Here is a 21,113-nt window from a genome sequence, read left to right as displayed (position 1 = left end):
AGTTATTAATAAGCAACATTAAATAAAGTAGTAGGGCTGTATCACAATGTGTCCATTTTAGTAGTGGAATTTGGTTCTGTAAAAGGTCACTTAGCCAAATAATGTAACTAAGTTTTTAAAGGTGTTGTACAATTTTATAATCATTACCATAATTGTGGCAAATGAAAAGCACTGTAATCAAATAGCTTGCTTCGGTCATTATGAAAACAGAGTTTTGAGTATATTTTTTATTAATGATTCAAAAGCTCTATTGTCATTAAAGCAAGAATTTCCATTTCATTTTACATTGAAGAATTATAGTATTTGGGACTTTGAGGAGATAGATATTTTCTTTCTTTTTCTCACCTTTTCTCTCTCTCTCTCTCTCTCTCTCTCTTTTTGTTTTTCTTCGCTAATGAATCCATATGATCTTCCAGGTTTAGAAAGGATTTCTCTCAAAGCAATTGCTGAATTTCTGCCTTTTCTCTGTAGCATCAAGTAGGGGTTATTGCCAGAAGTGTAAAGCTAGTCCTGCTTCCTTGGGTGTCCTGTCAGTGGGGTGAGAGGATGCCTCTTGCCTGCTGGCAGCTCTGCCTCTCTGCCACAGCAACCACGCCCAGAGTTTTCTCTAGTTTTGGTCAGTTGTTAATACATTTAATATGTTTATATTAACATTGATGCTAGCGCATTATGTCAGGTCATATTATCACTAGCACTTAGACATTAATTTCTTTTTGAATGTTTGTTCTGCTTAGATTTGAAAAAAATTAAAAAATCTTACTGTGTCTGGAATTATTCATGGCTTTCACTCTATTATTTTTGTATTCTCCCATAAACAAGGATACTTTAGGTAAATAATACAGCATTTTACATTTTGATACTGTAGAGCAGAGTTTTCTTTCAAAGATTCTATAATCATTTCCCATATAATTAGGCACTTACACCAGCTGTTTAGCAAACGCATTTTTAGACCTGGGAGTTGTTGGCTTCAGTAATGTGTTGTGCTAGTGTTGACTTTCTCTTCCTTGCAATTTCTACTGTAGCAAAAACTGCTATGTGTTGTAAGTAATGTATTATTTATTATCTGAGAATTTTCTGTTTGATTATAAAAGTATATTTATAATAAATAGTGATTTCATTGTATAAATAAGTCTATGTTTTCCCCCTTTCATGCTTTAACTTTTTTTAGTTGCTGCTATATTAAACAATATCTTCCATTTTATTGATGAATATTAAGTGTTTGCCTAAATCATTCAGTCTTAACTTGAGGGCGGCAAGAGATTGAGAAAGTATTGTAAAATTCACTGATTTCTTTGCTATTTGGGTCTCATCTATTAAAAAAACAAAGACACCTGGTTTCTTACGTGTACAACTTCTACACGTTGATTCTTCTCATTTCCCCAAAGACTTTAGTATTTAGTAGCATTTCTCAGGTAGCTATGTCTTACACCTTCTTATTGCAGCACCTTTTTCTGCCATTGAATAAAGGCATGTTCCCAGGCACTGGACCCTTCCCCCCCCCCTCATTTTTTTAACCTTAAATGTAGAAATTGAAGTCAGGCGTTGTATTTTTGGTCTCAGTGAAGCTGCACATGGCTGTAAAATTAAACTCCTAATTTCGCTCCTTGTGTATACCTCATAGGATAATATTAGCCCTTTTTGCTGCAGCTTATCATCAGGAAACTGTGATGCTTCCCACTATGTCAGAGACAAAGGGACCTCAGTACAGGGTTTCAATGCAATAAATCTTCAAGGCAGTGAATTTACTCAGGGTTCTGAATTGCTTTCTGATTATTCCGATCTATTCCTATAGTATTCTCTAAAAAATACTAATACTGACAATAATGATCTCTTAATCTCTGATTTAGAACATGACCCATTAGTCTGGCATTCTCAGCCTTGCTTTGCCTGGCTCTCTGTAGTAATGAGAGTGGTGGTAGTTTCAACATTACCTCTCAGCTGTGGGCACACATATTCGCTTCCCACAGTAGGGTCCTATAGCCCTTACTTTGTACAGTATACCTTATTTCTCAGTACTGAGTTCACAGTACTGATACTATTTATTTCCCTAGAACTTCTACCAAACTTTAGATGTCTATCCTTAATGTTTTCATCTCCATCTTCTGGAACTGCTTCTACATACAGAATTTTGAGGCAAATTCTTCATGAATACTCAAATCCAACATAATTCTGCCACTGAACAGGGTCCTTCTGCTTCACCATCTCCTTTCCATTTTGCTGCATCTGGGCAGGAGCAATTTTTCTTTCAGCCACAAATTGACATGTCTGTTTTTTTTTAATTAGAAAATTCTGATTTTATTAAGAAGAATTTGACCATAGCGTAAGGAGCAATGATGATATTAGGTCCTAGTTCTTCTGGGGTCTGGGAGACTCTACAAGTATCTATACAGAGATAAAATTCAATTGCCATAGTTCAACAGAGGTGTGCTATTTAAAGCTGCATATGTGCTTCACAGTTGGGCATGCTCTTTTATATTGTGAGTTAATATTATTTATCTTAATGCAAGCTTGTATTGTTTATGATAGAATAGACAAATGTAGTAGGAACTCTGATTTACTCTGGTTATTCAAATCAATATGCATATTATTTCTTATTGTCACTATTTCTGATTAGTTTAGTCAGAATAGTTACCATTTTAAACGGTGGAAAACGGTCAACATTTATTAGATGCTGTGGAGACCAAATAATTTTTGTGCTACCTCTACCAAACTGAGTAACTCTGATCCAATGAGGTAGACCACTGTGTGAGCAGTTCTGTTGATATCAACAGTGTAACCAGAACTCAGGATTATAGAGATCCAGTTCTTCCTCATGTTTGCGTTTCTTCTACTGTCTCAGATTAATAGCACCCGATATTAGTGATGCATGAAATTCAGAAGGATTATCCTTTCTCTTTATTTCATGTCCCTTATCATTAGAGAAAGGAGTCTCTGTGGTATCTGAGCACTTCCAAACCGCAACAAATCACCTCACAGCACATCGTTGTCATGGGCAAAGTGTCAGTAAACCCCAGATGTTTTCTGGCCAGGTAATCTCGTGCCTGTTTAAGCTTGCCATTCGATCTTTGAATCTTCTGCCATTTGCAGAGACGAACTACCCATAAAGCTGCAGGAATGTGGCAAAGAAGCATCCTAAAGGTATAGAAATCTTTTGCCATGCTACCTGGGGTACTGATTATGTACCATGTCTCTGCGAGAGTTAGGTAACAACCAGAATATTTGGTGTGAATATCCAGCAATTTGAATGATAACCTAAACCTAAAAACAAGTCTGAAAATGTAGGACTAGAAATCTAAGGGTACAGCTGGTACAAAAATTTAATTTACAAGGTCTTGAAAGAATCAGTAGGTACATAGCTAGTTAAAAGCGAGAACTTTTAATATGCTTAATACTGAGTTAACTGAACCTGATTTTGAAGCTGTGAGGAAGGTACTGCTATTTCTTTGCATGTGGTTAATTCTACTGAATAGCCAATTCTTGCAAAATGTGCTTTATTTAGCTTTTTAAAAAGTCTCTGGATACTGTCTGAACACTCACTGAATTTCTTCAGGGCTATTTTTATATGCTATAAATACCCAATATTTCTAGGGTATTAATACAGTGATGTCTATGAATAGATATGGACTGAAGTTTAGTTTGAGAAAGATAAGATTTTAGAAAAGTGAATAAAAACTTTATCAAGAATTGAGATGAGCCATCTATCCTGAAAATGTGATAAAGCTAAACTGGAAAAATTGTGTTCAAGAATTTAAAAAAAAAAAAAAAAGTAGTAAAGCAAATCCAGTACAGCCATTGCAAATCCATTGCAAAAGTTGTAATTGCAATAAATTGAAAGTAAGAAGAACTAGGACATTCACTGAAAAGCACATTTCACACAAGTACATTAAATTTCTACTATTTATGTTTTTTTCTGGTCAAATAATTTTGGGGAAAGGTATTATTTCTTTAGTTAAATAATTCATGAACATGCTTTCAAAAGCAGAAAGGGGCATTGCTTGATTAAAGTTTATGTTGTATTTACGGAAATAAATCACATAACAGGACAAATTTCTAGGGTAGCTTGAATACACTTGAACTGATAATAAAGTAGTATGATCCTTCTTTTGTTCCTTTTTTTCTATTCTTTAAAAACATACATAGAAATTAATATTAAAGGTGACAGAAAAGGCCTTCATTTCATTTTCTGTAACGTTTTTCTGTAGGAACTTCCATACAGACCACAGTTTGCAATTCAAAACTGCATAAAGCAATTTGAGAAGGAAAGTATGTCAAGCCAAATTAAACAGTAATGTCAATTCATCACCTTGAAATGTGTAGAAATAAAATAAAATGTGAAATTATTGAAATAAATGTTCTTATTTATCTACTGTGAATATACTTTGGATTTTTTTTTATTACCCTCTTAATAATGCAGTTTTTTGAAGGGATGGTTATACTTGAAACAGTTCCTCTTCATTCACAAAACATTAAATTTTTGTGGTCATTCCTATTTCTTACAGAAGCAAATCTCATAGTATGTCCTGTCTCTTGTGCTTATGAGGCATTATCTATTACAATATAGTTTCATTGTTCCTGTGAAAAGCAATTGTTTTGAGAAGCCTTTCTGTGAGAGAAAGAATCTATCTCACTCAGCAGAAGACAGTCACAGGGTTTTATAAGTGAAGACTGTAGCTTTAGAACAGGTAGTGCTGGAAACATTTCTCACAGATAACTGTTTCAGTACAAGGGTTTAGTGAGAGTTTTTTGAGAATTAGTGTGACTTTTGTTCTCAATTTGCGTTCTGCAGTGATGTATATTAAGTATGCTTTTTGACCTGTTAAGTGGCCTTTTTTGCATTGATTTGGAGCCTCATATCTGGAGGTGGAAGATTACCTAGCTCTTACAGAAGCCCTTGATCATGGTTTAAGGATAAACTGGCAAAACTTCAGCGTTGAACAGAATCATGGTTTTATGGGTAAATAAGTTTAATTCTGTCACTGATGATTAGGATGATAATGACAGGATGTTGCCTGATGTGCAAAAATTGTTTTTTAAGTGTATGTATAGGGATAGCCCTTTCAGTTGCATTATCTAGGCAGAATGGAAATCAGGGTGTTCAGGGCATGATATTGTATCTGAAAAGCATCAAGGAGATATTACATATATGTGTGCTAATACTACGCAGGAGGCTGTATCTGCATCCATCACTCACAACTGTTTTCTTGCAGAGACCACTACTAGGATAGTAATCTCTACATACATTTTAAGGTTCATCTTACACTTTAATAACAGCATAAAATAAATAAAAGCTCAGAACAAGGTTTGTTTTCCTTTGATGACGTTGTCAGTTACTAGAATATGGAGCTCTTGCTATTTTCTGGCTGCTGTTTATTTCTGCTCTAGTAAAAAGAACTAATTTCTTCTGCTTTTCGATGTTTTCTTAGTTTGAAAATATTGTTTTAGTGTTCAGGCCATAATTCTTTGACATGCCAAAATTTTACTCTCTTATCCTTTTCCATTTTTGATTAAATAACCTTCTGGAAGTTTGTTGTAAATGATATGTGTGTGTGTGCATGTACGCGTGTGCGTGTGTGTGTGTATAAATGCATATAGGTACCTATATACATGCTGCTTGCATGCTGTTTAGCTGGCTGTTCTATACAATAGTTAAAATGAAGTTTCAAATATGCTATCCATAATTTTGTTGAGTTTCTGTCAAATTGAGGTATGACAGAGTTCTTTATAAAATAAAATGATTTCGTTATATACAGTGATACACATTTTGCATTTCTATCGCAAAACACCTTTTCCGAGATCTCTTTTTCTGCTGACAAAATTCCTGTTTTAAAAAACTTTTTAAAGTTTTTCCTTTTTTTCCTTTTTCCTAGAGCTTTTTCCTCTTTTTCCTTCTTTGTGAATTAAGATTAGTAAAGAATGTCTAGATTTGTAGAGCAAAGAAGAATTTTTGAAGATGCCTATGGGCTTTGTGGGTCTAAAAAAATGTAACTTTTGAATTATAGTAAGTTATGACGAGTGAGGCAGCCCAGAAAGAAACTGACTACAGAAAATGCAGTTCTGTTCTCTAAGGCAGGTGGTAACTAGTATCTGCCATGGCAAACTATGTCTTATCTCTCTGTATGGCTTTATGTGGTCTTTCATATGTGAAAACCTTTTCTACATGGAAGTGAATTTTTCAAAATAGTAAAAAAATGAAAATTGAAGGCAGTGATATCCATTTAATTTACAATTATGTTACTGCCAATAAAGGATTTCTGTAGTTTTTTTGCACTCATAATCTGAATGTATTTTTTACTTGAAGAAAAACACTTTTAGACCTTTATATGGCGACATCTACCAACAATAGCTGAACAGTCATTTTAACAAATGTAGATGTTCACATTTGATGCTATTTATGATCACAAAGGCTGCATATTTGAAGTGCTCCATCATCACCACATGATGGCAGTGACAAGGAAAGGGTAGGTGGGGATTCTTACATTAGTATGGTGGGCATTTTGTGCTGCGATTAAAGTTTAGTCTCTAGAGAAGGAGACAAAATATTGTATCTGAATTGAATGTGAGCTACGATTTGCCTAATGATTCATGCTGCTTACGAGTCCTGCAATATATAAATGGCATGTTTACTTTTTAGCTAACTGGTTGCCTGTACTCTAATGTAAGAAAAGTTTGGTTTGGACTGGATCTTTACCTCCCCTAGAAAAAATTTAAATTGATAAGCAAATAAAGGTACCCAGACTTCAGGTCATTTTGTCCCAAACAAGAGGTTATCTGACTGCTGAGTGCTGTAGCATTTTATGAGACTGTTAAGGAAGGGCACAATGACATAATTTTAGATGGACTCATGCAGATGCAAAAAACCTGAAAAGACCAAAGAGCTGTTGGAGTGCTGCTTAAAATACTTGAAGGTGGTTAGGTAGTCCTATAGGAAGTTTGTTTATCAGCAGATTTATCAACAGCAATATAAACAGGCAAATGTATAAACATTTCCATGGGAACCTTCTAGCATGGCTATCCGTCATGGAAATATTGTGGCCATGTTTGCAAACAGAATGTTTAGAGTGTTTTCAGACATTAAGTAAAGAAAGGAATTGGGAAAGAATTCATACAGAAAAAGACATGGAAACTTCTTTGGAAAGTTGCTGCCTAAAATAGAGAGTTGTCTGTTAGAAAAATGTTGGCATGTATGCTAGATCATATTTCAAGCTGACTGGTCAACACTGGACAGATCTTTAAAAAAACAAACAAAAAAAACCAAAAAACAAAAAACAAATAAGGCAACTTTTCACTGGAGTGATTATCAGAATATTCATCCTTCAGAAGCCATCCCCAGACAATTTGTTTTTATCATTAATGGAAAGACTCTGGTCTAAAGAACAAATGGTGTTGACAGGACATTGCAGGACTTGAAGAATATTAGCACTGCATAAAGGGGCAGAGTGTCCTCGAATGGATGTCAGATGTTTAGCAGGAGCTGAGCGATGTGACAGATGATCCAACACACACGTTCATTTCATGAGCGTAGCTTATGGTCGTAAGATTCAGCTGTGGAGAAAATGCTTATGTTGCATAACCAAGAAGTCAAGCTCCATCAAAATCATTGCTGAACAACAGGAAAAAAGTTAAATTACTGAAATAATTTACTTGACAGCATTCTTGATAGTGTTTGTAAACCCTACAGCTTCAAGCTAACCCCAAGACCCTTATGAGGAAAGATAACTTCTCAAATTATTTAATGAAGAACCACACAATTTCTGGCAATGTGTAGAAAAGTGTCATTATGACTGAAGGCAGTGCTTTGCCTTCGATGAAATATATGTTTCTTAGCCATTTAGAAAATTGAAACATAAACCTATGAAGATCTGAAAATGTTAATGCAGCAGTTTCCTTAGGCTGGTATGAGAAGAACACTGATAGCATGCCATTCAAATCTGGGTCCTGACAAGAGAAACAGAGGAGCATAAACTGAAGTAAATTAATCAAACATCAGCGTCTAAGAGGCCTTTCGCCAAATTTTTCAGATTTCACCCATATATTTCTAGCTGTTCAATAACCAGTGTCTACAAATACCATTTTTTTATTCTTCTATGTCAGAAGACGTATCATGGACCTCAGCTAGCTTTCACAAAATAGAGCAGTTTGTTTTGTTGTTGTACTACTGCAAAGTAAAAGGCAGAAAATTTCTGAAAAATGAATCCTATAAATGACATCTAATAAACGGTGGCCACACAGCTCATGCTAGAAGGGGTTTGAACCTTTAATGGGGAACTGGTTCATCAGCACCATCTCAGAAGTTATGAAATGTCTATTCCTGCCAAATCTATGCATGTGTGTGAATTATTAACAGACAGACAGCACAGATGCGTTTGCAAGTTAGAAATCTCAGCAGAGAAAAGACTCATGATGAAGAGAGTGATATACAAGATCACTTCAAACAATAGTAAATGAGTAGGAGTAAAATAAGAATTCTGGTATTTGAAAAACACATCATGTCCAGCCGTAGCTAGAATGCTTTCTGGAACATCCAACACACTTTCATCACAAGAAAATATTATGCTCACCTGTTGATTGTCTATTCAGTTTTTTCTCTCCTCTCTGTAGGGTTGATTTCTTTACCAATAAATATGCAAACTTTGCTATTATAATGTAAAAAAATAAATTTACTGAAAAAATGAGGTGTTACCACTGTTAAGAAAACCCTTACTACTACTAAACTAGTTTATTATAATTTATCTCTTTAGTATCAATAGCTGAAGCTTCTGGTCATGGCTATTATTGAAAACATTTACCAAAACTCTTTATAAGATCATAGTTAGCTAGAGTAAAGAACTCCCTTGAAAATACTGGAGACAGCTGAAATAAATTATTTTGTTAAGGCCACTATTTTCAATAGTGGAAGAAAGAAAGGGATGAATATGTATAGAATCATAAAATAGTAATCTTTTGAACCTCTCATATTTTGAAATTTTGAATTTTGTGATAGGAATTTGAGTTTTCAGTCACTGTATTCCTCAGATCCATACTATAACATATGCATTGCAGGAAGGTCTTTAATATGTATCATTTAGTCTTGAAACACTATTTTGTAGTGTTTTTACAAAACATATTTACAGGCATTTTAATGGAAAAAAAGAGAGAAAAAAAACATTAAATTTTGGAGGCCTCCTAACAAAACTCAATTTATTTGTAGAATCTGGTAAATTACAGTGGTTACTATTACACTGTGTGTAGCAGTAAGCCATTCACAAAAGAGGGAATTGCATCTTATGTTAAGATTTTCCATCCCAATGGGAAATACTACTTTTGACTTGGCAAGCTTTGTAGGTGGTAGGAATCATACTGCTGGTACATGCTGAGGCATTGGTAGTGGATTGTCTGTTAACTAGGTGTGGATACGGAAAGGTGGGTTGGAATTTACTGTCCTTTTGGAATATTACTAAGTGAAGGAGCACAGAAAATTTAGTGTTAATTTACTTAAATATAAATATATCCATATTTGATGAAGAAGCAAAAACTCTGGCTTTGTGCAAGCATAACACAAACACTAAAGCAAGTTAAATTTTTGTCGTACTGAATCTGAACAGCTCTGCATAGACATAGTACCTTTAAATCATGCTATTGGGAAGAAGAGCAATGCTTCAAAACTGAAAGGTGTTTTATATAGATTTTGAAAATAGGAAAATTCTTAGGGCACCTCATAAAATATGACAGAAATATAAAGACTGCAGAGACAGTTTACCATGTACACTATGAATGATTTGACTATCTTGAGATACCTTTTTCCTGAGGCTAAAAGTCTTTTCCTAGGTAAAATCTGACATAAATCTATCCATTTGGCCCCATAGTACTAACCAATGAAATATTAATTCTCTTTTTTGTTTTCTAGCTCTGATATTCACTTTCTGAAAAGTTCCAGACTGCTTCACCAACTCTTCTGTGGGTCTACCAATGCTTAAGTCACTAAATAGCAAACCTATTGCAGTAAGGTATTTTTAGTTCATATATAATTTCAAACATACACTAGTTGGGTTCACACATGCTTGTTGCTGTCTTGCCACATGATTTATTTCATTACTCTTCCCTTTATTCCTGAGGAGCAATTTAGGTAATAATAGTCAGATTTTAGGCGATGTTATCCTATAATTTTGAAATAGTGGAACCGTAGAACTAGTTCTTCTGTCAGAAAAGACATGGCAAAATGTGCCTAATTAATAAATAGTGAACAGAGCTTTTGCTCCAAATCTAACTTCAGTTTTGAGAAAGCAGCTACTCCTGGTTTCTGGGTCTTGACTGTTGTCTTAATCTTTCTGTGTTAGGTATGACGACAGACTTATGATGTCCATTATAGCATATGGAATAATTCTTTCTTTAGAAAGACAAGAGAAAGTGAGGAGAAGAAGGAAGCTTTAGAGAAAAGAAGTAAATCCTTTTGGCACAAACTGTAGGATCAGCAATAGTTCTTTCTTCCAGCCTACAAGTCAAATCAGAAAAGAGGTTCCTGAAGGAATCAAATGTGAATGTATTTATGTGTGGGATACCTTATCTCTGTTACATTATTGTCCAAGCTCCTACTCCCTGCCTTTCAAATCCTTATTTCTTTTATGGGGGCTTTCGGAAGTAATATTTACTGTGTTGACTATCATATGCAAATTAGCAAAATAGCTTTTGGCCAATAAGCTAGTTGGGGAACAATGGCATAGAACTTCATACTCACAAATTACGATGGATACAACAGCTATTTTGTCTATGTGCTTCTAATGAACTTTAGGTACTAACCTTTTCCGGGAATTATGATCATGTAGTCGCCACTAATCAAAAGGGTTTTGACTGCAAATTCTTCTGATTCAGAGTGTATCTTGCAAATGATTTTTGATTTTGCTAACTTCTTTTAAGTTAATTGACTAATGGAGGAGGTAATGTTTCTCTTATTCTCTCATCTTGTTAGTCCTGCCACTTTACAATTCTTATGTTTTCTGAGATGCAGAATTTTGGACTCAGTTTCTGAAGACTGGGTGCTAAATATGCTTCTGCATGTACATGAACCTTGGTGGCTGTCACAAACACTGCAAAGTCATGCAAGTGTGATGAGATGGGTCTCGGTATTATCCCTTAGTGTTTCCAGGCCCTTAATCCCTTAATTTCTCGCCAGAGTTCTGAATCTTAAAGGACATGAAACTCATACTTTGCTGCAGCTAAATTGCAAAAAGCTGCAGCTCATGCAACGGACTTCAAAAAGTTCCTTAACTTCCTACACCATCGGTTTGCAACATGGAAACATGGAAAAGAATCATGGAGTGTTTTCCCCTCCAACTTGTATATTAAAACCAGCATGGTTGCGTGCTATTTTTCGGATTTCATACAATCTTTTGGACAATGTAAAATTCCTGGGGGCAGTAAATATCTTAATAATATCCTATGTCTTGGAGAACGGGATGAGTGGGTTAGCCATGCCTAAAGATTATTGACCCTTAGCTTACTCAAGAGACAATTTTAACACCTTCTTGATTGTCTTGGGTAATTGAAAATGTATATCTGAATTGACAGGTCAGCTGCTATCCTTTGTATTTGTCTCAATTCTCAGTAACTCTGTAGTGTATACAAAAGAAAAATTTCTCAGCCAGTGAGGCAATATGTAAGCCTCAAAGAGAAGTCTTTCCATATACTAAAATGCATATATATATATATATCAGCATATGAACTGACACCCATTAAAATATATGGATGGCTTTTGATTGAGACTAGATGTACTAGTAAAGAACTACCCTGTAATAAAAATCGATTTAGGGTGTCTAATATTCAGCCCTACTCTGAAAATGCTTTGTGAATGCCTGCTTCCCATCTGCCTAAAAGTAACAGTGCTACTTGAAAGTCTTGTTGCAGAGTGGGGAAATGGAAGTGAAATTTACTGAGCCACTTTCGGGGGCACTGCAAACTCCCACAACACAACTAGATGATTCTTTGGGTGTCTTGCTCTCTCTACACTCCTCTGAAGGACAAAGCCCCAGGTAAGACTGAGATCGTTCAAAAGTGACCTTTAGAAGAGGATAATCTTTATTCCACATTTATACATGCTGAGCCAAGCATGGACCAGAACCTGCCTTCCTAGAAACTCGTAATCTAATTTTACTTCATGCAGTTTTGAGAGAGCCAAAAAGCTATCACTAAGCATAAAAATCAGTGATGGGTTTAATTTTCTGATGGTTTTAATCTTCTGACCGTTCACTTACTGATTTTCTTTTCTTTTTTTGTCCTGTAACTAATGTCATGTTGCTGCTGTGGAGTTTATCTTGCAGATTTTGTCAGATTGCTTATGTAGTGGCACTGAGAAAGTCTCACTGTTGCTAATCCGGAACAATTATTTATAGGAATAATCACTGACACAAATGCCCAAAAGTGCATGTGTTTCGTTGCAACAATAGCAAGCATCAGAGCAGTTAGGGAGATCAACCTGCCTGTTTGTTTCATAAAAGAGTTCTGATTAAATGGAACTCATTACAGTGCAATAGAGGATAATATTTATTTATTTAAAAATTGTTTTTGAAAGTCTCAAATATATGCATATATTTATTTAGAGGTAACAGTTTTGTTATTCTTAATGGTTGAAATACTGCCTTAGTATTAACTGTCTTACATGAAAACAATTATTTGTTCTATTTCCTTAAAAATACTGTCAGATTAATTCTTGACAGAACAATCTAAGCATGGATATGAATGATTATTTCCAGAGGTTGCTCAACCATATCAGGGTTATCCATGCCAGACACATTGTATGTTATAATATCCTAGCCAACAGTATTTCAGCAGCTCCGTGTAGTAGAAAGGATCTGTCTCCTGTACAGGGTGAAAATGTTTATGCTCCAGTAGGTTTGCTGGCACATCATTCTAAATGCACATAAGAATGGTAGAATTTTTTTAATTCAAATTTTACTTCTGTGTTATGTTTACAACACAAAAATATCACGCTATTACTAATAACTATGTATATTTCCACTGCTATCAGGTAAAATTATTTTTCAAACTAACAGAGAAAACATTTTGTCCTGTTTCTCATTAAAAAAAAAAGATTCTGTAGATGTCAAGAACAAGGTTAATATAGTTTTCTGCAATGAGCAACCTTCAGTACTCCACTGTGCTGCCAGAGAATCAACTTTTCTCATGATCTTTTTGTGACAAAAGTCTTCATAAGAATCTGCTTTTGTGTAAAATTATGCTTACATAAAGCTATGCAATATAAATTTGCAAATGTTATTCATTTAGTGAGTCAACATGACCTAGATCCTTTGCTAATAATATGATATAATTCCTTTGTCAGCTCTGCAGCTTTGCTGTTTGCAGTAACAGAAGATCTGTAACCTAGTGATTGCATATATTGTAATTCAGTCATCAGACGAGGAGGAGAATATTTTCTCTCGTCTCTCCTAGTCTTCAAGAGTCATAAATTGAAACTTGTATCTGAATTATTTGCTCAGGTAGCAATTGTGCAACACAGCCTCTCACAGTTACAGTGCCTTTCAAACTTTGTACAGTTCTCAGTTTCTTAAGACACCACCTCTTTTGGGGTATTCTTTTCTTTTAATAATTTCACTTTTGTTGGTTTTATCTCTCTAAAACTAATGCTTTAGGCTGTAGCTCTTTCTCATCATATGTGAAATGTATTATCGGTGTTTTATATTACCCTGTGTTGGCTGAGTACCCCACTGTGTTAATGAGACAGATGTAGTTAGCCATACAGCAGTCAAGCATAGTAGCAAGCTAAGCATTTTAATGCTTATTATTTACTTTACTTACATACTGATGACTGTATATGGGTGTGACTATATGCACATTTGTACACATATATATGCTACAAAGTGAAAGAGAATTTAACAAACGAGGAACCTTATAGGTATTTCCAAATTTTACTTTCAGCTGTAAGAAGTAGAAGTGTAGGAGGAAAAACAGGAAGATGAATACTTGAAACCCTAATAAATAGCTAATGAAGGTTATTTGCCTAGATGCTTTTTGCAAGAGTAACATGAAGGAACCTCAGTGGGGTTAAATTTTGTTTGTCAAAATGAGAGAAGAGGAACTGAGGTGTAAGCTGCTGACAGCTTCAATGTATGTGATGCATGATGTGATATATGTGGATGGTAAGAGAGTCTGTGCCTTGTTGTTATGCAATAAGAAGTGGCACAACATAAGCACAAAATAGATACGAGGCCAATCTGAAAGAAGGTAGAGGAGTTTTCCACAAGGTTGTGACAACCCACCAGCCACTGGCAGAATGGTGGTTTACAAACTGGTCAGAAGTCTGTATCTTTGATGTGATAAAAGAGCTGCTGAAGGGAGGGCCAGTGTTAACACTTTACAGAATTGGTTTCTCCTGGTTACAGAAAGATACGCATCTTAGCGCCATAAGGGAAATCTTTCCTAGCCTTAAGGCCTACTGCCTTTCCATTCAGAACACATTGACTTTCATGCAAAACACAGGCAATAGAAAAAAAGACAGTAAGAAAATTTTGACACTCAAACTGGTGTTTGTGGTATATATATCTCCCACAGTGGAAGCTGTATAAGATGTAAGTTCTTCTTTCTTCTGCATGGCTATTAAAAAAATTCAGACTTAGTTATTGCTCTAGAAATCTAAGCAATGCACAATGTAAGCATTCGGTTATTGTTACTTGAATATGTTTAGGTCCATTCTTACACAGTTTTCCTCATAAGTTTTCAAAACACTTGTGATGGATACAGCCACATACATCAAATGGAAAGTTCCTTCAAGGTAGACATTCATCAAAACTGTCCTGAGGCCTACAAGGAAGGAGTGGTACAGCTTTGCAGATGACTAACTGTAGGAGAAGAGGTATAAGTCAGTGACCCCTGACGTCTACACGATGCCTTTCCATACCATCACCCATCCATCCCTACCACTTTATTGTATGTCCTTTATCATTTATCAAAAACTTGATGGTTTCTGTGAGGAATAAGAAACATTTTTCTGAGAACTTCTTGACTATATTAAAGTTGTAGGTATATTGATCATTGTAAAGATATGTTATTTTTGAAAATCTATTGTGATTCTGCATACAGTTCTACACACAGATTGCATAGAAAGTATATGTGTGTACGGTGAAAGTATAGATGAAGTACTAGGAGCAGATAAGAAATTTTCAGATATATGCTGCATGTGTGTAAAACAAAAGAGGCATGAAGAGGAAAATGTAGCTTACCTGTTATCCTCCTACAAAAACTTACCTGAATTGAGGAAGAAAACCAAAAATCTTGTTTCTGTATGCTTAAGAGTCTCTTGGGCCAACAGAGAGCAGCACTGAACCAGATATTTACAGTGAGATCAAGGAAAGAGATGTGAAACTTTATTAAAAAATTGGCCATGGGGAGAAAAGCATATAGTCACAGGGAATCTTCATATCCTTGATATAGGGCATAATACTCTAATGAAATTTGTAGAAAATTTTGGAAGGTTTTTCCTTAGATGACACTGGGCCCTTAGCCTTTGTCACATAAACCAGGTATGATCTAAAGCAGACATCGCAACTGGAAACCAGTTAAACTGACTGCAAATATAGAAGTTGTTGGCAGCTGTGCTGCAGTCATCTTGACTGACGAACTGTGACGTATTGGTCCAAAGCTCACTCAGGTTGAGTTTAGAGTTTAAAACTATTCTCTGTTTTAAGTCTCCAATTCCTAATGCTTAGTTTTCACTTTTGCATTTGCAATTTAAGGCATGAGCGTTAATGTATACATCTGAGTATTTCACTGGTTTTGTCAGGAAGTATGAGTGGAAAGAGTGAGAGCTGCAGACTACCATCATAGTCTGTGTTCACAGAATTGGACTGCAAAGGAGGGAGTAGGGTGGTGTTTTACTCACAAAAATGTTAGTTTATTTTAAGGTCTGAAAGCAAACTAATTTTGTTTGCATGTTAAGCTATGCACAACCTTTAGCTGTTTTGCCTGTCTTAAGGAAAATCCTTTTATTGCAGTTTAGAACTAGGTGGGATACTGCGTCTTTAAATTCCTGGACTGAGATTTATAAGAGCTAATGTTGGCTGGATTAACCTGAAGAGGTGTTGGTCTCTTGGTAGCTGAACAACTTGGTTCATTTAAATCAATATATTTGTTACTCCATTTATTTAGTAACAAGTTACAGTGTGTATTTCATTTGAAAATTGAATCCTTCAGTTTTTCCCTTTAAAATAAAAGTATAGGTCAGGATGCTGTGCATGTCTACAGACAAATGTGTATATATTGTCTACACTAAAAATTTAAGTTTACACCTATTTGAAAGCTTGAAAGAGAAATTGTCTTGCTTATTCTGCTTTTGTTCTACTCAATGCTGTCAAAAAACAAAGAATAGATAATTTTCTGTTTAATCTACAAATGGATTGTTAAAGCAAAAGAGGTGTTTGGGCTACTATAGGATATTGCTTGTATTTACTTAGGCACAAAGACTTGTTGACTTCCTGATAACGTAGCTGGATGTTGGCTGGTGAGAGGCTACACGCTGTGTCTTCTGCAGTTCCTCAAATCCCTTCCAGCTGTGATTATGCCACATGTTTTCTCACGCTCTTTTGAAGTTTGCAATGTACCTGCAGTGATTAAATATTATTTATTGAGATTGTATGCTGTTCTTATTATTGTTTGTTTCAGTGGGAGATGTGAGAAACAAATTGTTTCTTTGAAAAAACAGCTCTTTGAAAAACATGAATCGGTTAGTCTCCTTCTGTGCATTGCTTTGTTGTCCTGCTTGCAAGGACTGTGAAAAGGATGTCCCTGAGCACTGGCTGGCTTTCTCTAAACTTTTGTCCTTAAGGCTTATCCGCACTAGTGGAGTGCAGATAAGTGAGACGATAGCACCAAAAATAACATAACTGAATTAACATTAACTTTTGTTCTGCCGCTTTGGTCAGTCATGTATTGGTCCCTCTTGTTACATTAGTTCATTTCTTGGCTTTCAAACCCTTCCCTTAATTTAAAGCTACTTCTTTGTGAGCTTTATATTTTATTTTGTTTGCGTAGCTTTGAGACCTGTAAACGATCTATGCAAGATAGTAAGTTGGCAATCCAGAATCTGGATGTGTAAGGTAAACTCATAGAAAACTGTTTTTTTACAAGAGTAATCTTCTCTCCTTAGCTTGCCCTTCTAGATTGTAACTGAATCTGATGAAATCGGACTACTTTCATCACATATTCAAATATAGTTTCTACCCCATATCCAGGAAATTTCAGTTTATTGCTCAGCAACTCTACAGCTATCCACTTGCGCCCTAACTTTTACATATTGAGTTGTTGGTTAAATGCCATTTTTAAAATTCTTTCCTGAGTATTTCGAACTGTAGGCTGCTTTCTAAAAAAAGTCTCTTTTCAAGACATAAAACATAAATATAATACTTTGAAATATCTACTGATATAAAAAAGTTTTACAGAACATAGATAAGTGCTAAAACTCAAGTTACAGATAAAGAATAACAACAAGGGTTCTTTGTTGACTGCTTTATCACAATGCTTTACAGTGCTAAAATGTTACATATAGAGAGTTGACAGACTATTTCAGATCAATTCCTTTCTCTTTCATCAGTTTGGTTCTTAATAAGGCTGGCTCGAAAACAAGGGTTCTGTTTTGTATGTGAAATTAGAAGCTTTGAAAATTTCTGTTCTACAATGAGATGACTGAGAGATTTATTTTCTCTGCAACAGCCTCCTCCACAGAGAACATTGATAATAATAAAAAGTTAAGAAACATTTGCTGGGGTGTGGGGTACTTGCAACCTTTTTCCTGCAATATGGCCTATAACTTGAGTGTTTCAGAGCTTTTCAGACCAAGTCTAGTCCTTGATTTTGACCAACCATTCCATCTTGGCCATGAGAAGAGTCATTTGTATTTCAACAGAAAAATACCTTCTTGATATAAGTAAAACAAAAGAAAAGACAGAATCTTCACTTGCTCTTATCCTCTAGTGTTTCCTGCAAGGCTGTTTAGCCCTATAGCTGATATATTTCCTAGAACTATTTTCTTTAAATAGTGTTTTTATTATCAAGGATTTTAAGATCACAGACATTCAATAAATAAAATCCACTGCCTATCACTGTCATTATTGAAAAGAAAGATTACAACCTGGATTTCATTCATCTTTCCAGAAGACTTTCAGTAAGATTAGAGAAATGTATATTTTTGAGTTTGTTTTTAGTAATAGAATTAAAAGAAAGATTCTATTATTTTAACCTAATAACCTGCCTTAAGTCTTAGAGAAATCATCTGTGAAAGTTTTGAAGTGTCAGACTATACACTTTAGGTTAAGTTATATTTTTTAGGCTTTTTTCCAGCTTAAGTAGAAAATGCTTTGCATTTCCTCTGAGCTTTCTTTTCATCTCAGCAGTCTACTCTGTGGCCTTTTTTGTAATTTCCCATTTTCTTAAGTCCTTTCTCTAAGGTTGAAACTCCTCTTCAATTTAAAGAATCTATTTGAAAAACATTTGTATAGAAATCTCGATTTGATATTTTATTCAATTGTCCTTTGATTTGCATGATACTACCATAAAACAGATGCTTCCTCACCTGCTTAGTAAAGGATCCAAAATGTTCCTTTGAAAAATAACGTATAATGGTTTTCAGTTTTCTCTTCTAGTCTTTCTACACTTTAGTTCACTTCAGCTTTTTTCGTTTGTCCTTAATTATTGAACATACACATCATCATATTTTTTACAAGACTGGAAATATAAGTAATTTTATATTCCTTTATAAATATAGGATGATTTAATTTTAGAATTCGTGCTAACATTCATTGCACTCCAGCAGTTTTGAAGTAAGGATGAATTAAAAACTTACTGTCATGCTTGTCTTCAAGATGTTTATTTAGCAGTGTACTAATATTACCTCACTGTTATGAGATCTGTACTTTTAAAATAAATAGATAAATCTTATCATTTATTTAACCCTTTAACATTGAAGACCTGTAGAACTAGAACATTTCCCAATATAAAAGGAGGTGATCTGCAGCAAAATGCAGAAGAAAGAGGTTAAAAAATCCACTGCTATGTAGGACATCCTATTTTCCTGTTCCTTCCTTCCTTCTTTCCTTTGCTTCCTTTGCTTCCACCCACCCTTCCATCCCTCTCTCCTTCCCTCACAGGTGGAGTGAAAAGCTGCTGCTGCACTGTAGCTTGAGAATAAAGATTCTCTCATTCAGTACCCAATTCTAGATCAGATCTCTGAAATTAGGTTGCAGGATTATCCCCCCTTTTATGGACTCCTCACACACCTATAGAGTGGCCACGGTATGCATGCCCACAGTTAGAATCTCCTTTTTTACTGATCCTATTTTGGAGGTGGGCAAGAGGACCTCATAAAAATTACAGTGAGCTCAGTAGTAAAGAAATTTCCTCATATTCAGATGACACTTCCTGTGGTTCAGTTTGTGCCCATTGACTCTTGTCCTGTCGCTGGACACCACAGAGAAGAGTCTGGCCCCATCCTCTTGACTCCTTCCTTTCAGATACTTGTACACAGTGATCAGATCTCCCCTCAGTCTTCTCTTCTCCAGGCTAAAAGGACCCAGCTCTCTCAGCCTTTCCTCATAGAAGAAGTGCTTCAGCCCCTTCATCATCTTAGTAGCTTTGCACTAGATTCGCTCCACGTCTCTCTTGTACTGGGGAGCCCAGAACTGGACACAGGACTCCAAGTGGGGCCTCCCCAGGGCTGAGTAGAGGAGGAGGAGGATCACCTCCCTTGGCCTGCTGGCAATGCTCTTCCTTCCTCACTGCTGGCAGTGCAACCCTCAGGACACTGCCAGCCTTCTTGGCCACAAGGGCACATTGCTGGCTCATGGTCAACTTATTGTCCACCAGGACTCCCAGGTCCTTCTCCACAGTGCTGCTTTCCAGCAGGTCAGCCCTCAGCCTGTATTGCTGCAGGGGGTTCTTCCTTCCCAGCTGCAGGACCCTGCCCTTGCCTTTGTTGAACTTCAGGAGGTTCCTCTCTGCCCATCTCTCCAGCCTGTCTAAGTCTCTCTCTGAATGGCAGCACGGCCCTCGGGGGTCTCAGCCACTCCTCCCAGTTTGGTGTCGTCAGCAAAGTGGATGAGGGTGCCCTCTGTCCCTTCAGCCAGGTCACTGGTGATTAAGCTGAACAAGACTGGACCCAGGACTGACCCCTGGGGGACACCGCTAGCTACCGGCCTCCAACTTGACTCTGCACTGCTGATCACGACCCTCTGAGCTCTGCCAGTCAGCCAGTTCTCAATCCACCTCACTGGCCCCTCACCCACCCCTCACTTCCTGAGCTTGCCTAGGAGGATGTGATGGGAGATAGTGTTAAAAGTCTTGCTGAAGTCCAGGTAGACAACATCCACTGCCCTCCCCTCATCTACCCAGCCAGTTGTCCCATCACAGAAGGCTCTCAGATTGGTCAAGCATGATTTCCCTTTGGTGAATCCATGCTGACTACTCCTCATCACCGTCTTGTCCTCCGGATGCTTAGTGATGACCTGCAGGAGGAGCTGTTCCATCAGCTTTCCCGGGATGGAGGGGAGGCTGACAGGCCTGGAGTTTCCTGGCTCCTCTTTCTTGCCCTTTTTGAAGGCTGGGGTGACACTGGCTTTCTTCCAGGCCTCAGGCACCTCTCCTGATCTCCAGGACCTTTCAAAGATGATGGAGAGTGGCCAGCTCCCTCAGCACTTGTGGGTGCATCCCATCAGGGCCCATGGATTTGTGGATGTCACCTTTGCCCAAAAGATTTTATTAGGAGAGTGTGAACATAGTTCCCCACTACCACGAATTATGCAGTCAAGTTTCCCGCATTTGGGGAAATCGCAGGGGTCAGCACACCCAGAGTGCAAGGCATGAGCCTTACCCTGGGAAAACCACCTTCCTGATTATGGCATCTCCCCTGCCGATAGTTCATCCTTGAGAATGGTTATCCGGGGTTAAGATCTCCATGCTGAGAAGTTGTGCTACAGACTTATGCTGCTATAGGCTTACAGTTGTTTTGCAGAAGTTGGTCCTGTGACACAGCTTGATCTGACACAGAGCAAGACGGTGGGGTCCAGATGCTTGGCTACACCTTTTCCAGAGTAAGCTTAGAAGTTTGCTTTTATGAAATATGATTCTCCCTCCATCAAGTT

General features: G+C 36.6%; 1 long non-coding RNA gene and 1 other non-coding gene across 2 annotated transcripts in view; one reads left to right on the top strand and one right to left on the bottom strand.

Moving 5' to 3' along the window:
• The window catches only part of LOC138064378 (uncharacterized), a 46,324-nt gene extending 34,324 nt beyond the window's left edge, over window positions 1-12,000 (top strand). The window contains exons 3-4 of the long non-coding RNA XR_011137616.1: window positions 9,884-9,983; window positions 11,878-12,000. This is a non-coding gene — a long non-coding RNA (uncharacterized lncRNA). The remainder of the gene's footprint in view (window positions 1-9,883; window positions 9,984-11,877) is intronic.
• An 8,729-nt stretch (window positions 12,001-20,729) lies between these two features.
• LOC138064873 (U1 spliceosomal RNA) lies at window positions 20,730-20,891 on the bottom strand. Its single transcript, XR_011138130.1, has one exon. It is a non-coding gene; the product is annotated as a U1 spliceosomal RNA (small nuclear RNA).
• Window positions 20,892-21,113: the final 222 nt, after the last annotated feature.

Source organism: Struthio camelus, chromosome Z (assembly GCF_040807025.1).
Source record: "Struthio camelus isolate bStrCam1 chromosome Z, bStrCam1.hap1, whole genome shotgun sequence".
NCBI classification, from domain to species: Eukaryota; Metazoa; Chordata; class Aves; order Struthioniformes; family Struthionidae; genus Struthio; species Struthio camelus.
This window is presented reverse-complemented; position numbering and strand designations above follow the sequence as displayed.